Source organism: Haematobia irritans, chromosome 3 (assembly GCF_050003625.1).
Source record: "Haematobia irritans isolate KBUSLIRL chromosome 3, ASM5000362v1, whole genome shotgun sequence".
Classification (NCBI taxonomy): domain Eukaryota; kingdom Metazoa; phylum Arthropoda; class Insecta; order Diptera; family Muscidae; genus Haematobia; species Haematobia irritans.
The window spans coordinates 75,859,609-75,863,076 of record NC_134399.1 but is presented as its reverse complement, the minus strand read 5'-3'; positions in this window follow the sequence as shown (position 1 = coordinate 75,863,076).

Sequence of the window (3,468 nt, the reverse complement as noted above, 5' to 3'; positions counted from 1 at the left end):
CCATGTCTGAAATCCCACGTGATCTGTCAAATACTAATGCATGAAAATCCTAACCTCAAAAGAATCACCCTTTATATACGGCCGGAAATTGTAGATTGTTATGACTGCCTGTTATAGGGTGTGCAATTCAAAAAGGTATCAATTGACATGGTGACTATGTAAGCGGCAGCTCGTCGGATCTGTGTGGACAGATCGGTCTACTTGGACTCTAACAGATCGGTCTACTTGGACTCTAAAATTTCAATATAATCGAATAAAAATGTCCACTTTTATGCTTTCAAGATCAACACCTGGACCTTTATAAAGCAAATTGTGCACATCTCTTCTTGGAACTATAACACTAGTTTACAAAATATTTTTTTTTTTTATATACGTTGGATGAGATGTGACTTTTCTTATGTATTTTGATTTGCAGAATTCGAAACAAATATTAATTTTGTTCTCTATGGAACAGTTTTTGGGATGTACCGTTACCCACCCACACAAAAATGCCACTCGGCCATACAAAAATGCATTCTTGTGTGGGTGATTGGCTCATATTTGCATGATTTGATGTCGGATTTGTTCACTCAATTGCTTATAACTTTGTCATTTTTCGGTCGTGTTTCTTCTACACGCAGAGAAGGAATATGATCTCCTCAAACATGTTTCAAGAGCAAAATGTTATATTTGTATGGTGACCATGTAACATAATATTTTTGTCACTAAAATGTTATTTTCTCGTCAAATATAACCTGCTTGCCGAAATCAGATACATGATGATATATATATATATATATATATATATATATATATATATATATATTATATATATATTCTGGGTCGTGGTGAAATTCTGAGTCCTCCCTCCGTCTGTTGAAATCACGCTAACTTCCGAACGAAACAAGCTATCAACTTGAAACTTGGCACACGTAGTTGTTATTGATGTAGGTCGGATGGTATTGCGAATGGGCCATATCGGACCACTTTTACGTATAGCCCCATATAAACCGACGCCCAGATTTGGCTTGCGGAGCAAAATTAATCCGAGGAGGAGGAGAAGGAGCAAAATTAATCCGATCCGGTTGAAATTTGGTACATGGTGTTAGTATATGGTCTCTAACAACCATGCAAAAATTGGCCCACATCGGTCCATAATTATATATAGCCCCCATATAAACCGATCACCATATTTGGCTTGCGGAGCCTCTAAGAGAAGCAAATGTCATCCGACTGAAATTTGGTATATGGTCTCTAACAACCATGCTAAAATTGGTCCACATCGGTCCATAATTATATATAGCCCCCATATAAACCGATCCCCAGATTTGACCTCCGGAGCCTCATGGATGAGCAAAATTCATCCGATTCGGTTGAAATTTGGTACGAGGTGTTAGTATATGGTCTCTAACAACCATGCATGAATTTGTCCATATCGGTTCATAATGATATTCCCAGATTTGACCTCCGGAGCCCCTAGGAAAAGCAAAATTTACTCGATCCGGCTGAAATTTGCTACATAGTGTTAGTATATGATCTTTAACAACCATTCAAAAATTGGTTTACATCGGTCCATAATTATATATAGCCCCCATATAAACCGATCCCCAGATTTGGCTTGCGGAGCCTCTAAGAGAAGCAAATTTCATCCGATCCGGCTGAAATTTGGTACATGGTGTAAGTATATGGTCTCTAACAACCATGCAAAAATTGGTCCATATCGGTCCATAATAATATATAGCCCCCATATAAACCGATCACTAGATTTGACCTCCGGAGCCTCTTGGAAGACAAAAATTCATCTGATTCAGTTAAAATTTGGTACGTGATGTTAATATATGGCCTCAAGCACCCATGCAAAAATTGGTCGATATCGGTCCATAATTATATATGGGCCCCATATAAACCGATCCCCAGATTTGACGTCCGGAGCAAAATTCTTCCCATTCGGTTGACATTTGGTACGTGATGTTAGTATAGGGTATCCAACAACCATGCAGGAATTGGTTCCTATCAGTCCATAATTATATATATATCTCCCATATAACCTCCGGTGCCTTTTGGAGAAGCAAAATTCATCCGGTCTGGTTGAAATTTGTTACGTGGTGGTAGTATATGATATTTAACAACCATGTGAGTTGAAATTTGTGGATGACAGTCTTTTGTAAAAGTTTCTACGCAATCCATGGTGGAGGGTACATAAGATTCGGCCTGGCCGAACTTACGGCCGTATATACTTGTTTATGTTAAAGGGACTGTTCCTTTATGGTTTTTGTGTTGTTTTATAGAATAGTTTTTGTAATAAAAAGACCTCACAATTATTTTCACGATTTTTATATCATTATGCGACTTTTTTCTGCGACCTTTTTTTGAATATGCGACTTTTTTGTAACTTTTTCAAAAATTCCAACGGTAACACTGCCCTCAATATGTCCAATCAGCGAGATCGATGTTTATGAGAACTATATTAAAACATGTACCTATTTTAGAACTTGAGCTGTATGCATACAAGTAAAATATCTGTGACAAATATCAGCATGATTGCTTCATTTTTGAAGGCATTAGCATGATAACAACAGGCAGACAGCCAGACGGACATCGTTTTAGAATTTCACCCTTATCAAGAACAATATACTTTACATGCTAATCGATATTTCGATGTATTATAGATGGAAGTCAAACTTCAATCCGGTTGAAATTACGTGTGTGATGTCAGTAATATGCCTGTAAGGATAACTTTAGGACACAATTCTCTTTTTAAATTTGAGTTTTGCGTACTTGATATTAGCAAAACAAATAAAGAAAAATAAAATTCATTTGTTTTTTTCTTCATGTGCCAACAAAGTCTTTCGAAAACGTCCCAATGACAACTTTCACTAAAATAGTCTTTGAGATAGTCTTTGATATTGAGTTAGTTTTTCGGTAATTATATTCTGATACAAGTCATCCAATTAATTACATTTGATCGTAAATAATTTTAATAATCCTAAACCTTCATACGGAAAGAAACAAAAATAATTTTTCTCTTAGCAGGTATATTCACATATAATCGATTTTCGATTAAGGCGATCGATTATATGGAGCTAATTAATTGGCTATACACTGTATCACATGTACAGAGGACATAGTTCATTGTTGCTGGCAACAGTGTTGTCCTCGTTATTATTGTCGCGTTGTTTGGTGGATAGTATAGTTTTACACTCTCTGCAATAGGATAGGGGTACACTAACATTGTCATTCCGTTTGTAATGCAACGAGACAACTTCCGAACAAAGTATCCCTAGATTCGTTGGTTCGTCGGTGTATGAACTGTGCAAGAAAAGTGACTCCTTGGCTCCTTCCACCGTATCTTTTTTGTGCATAGCTTCAGTCAAATATGAAGCAATCGCACAATAATCCTTGATTTCCATCAGGGATCCATCTTTTGAATAAGTCTTAGAACGTTCGTCGTCGAGCCACCTCGGTGCAATGGTTAGCATGCCCGCCTTG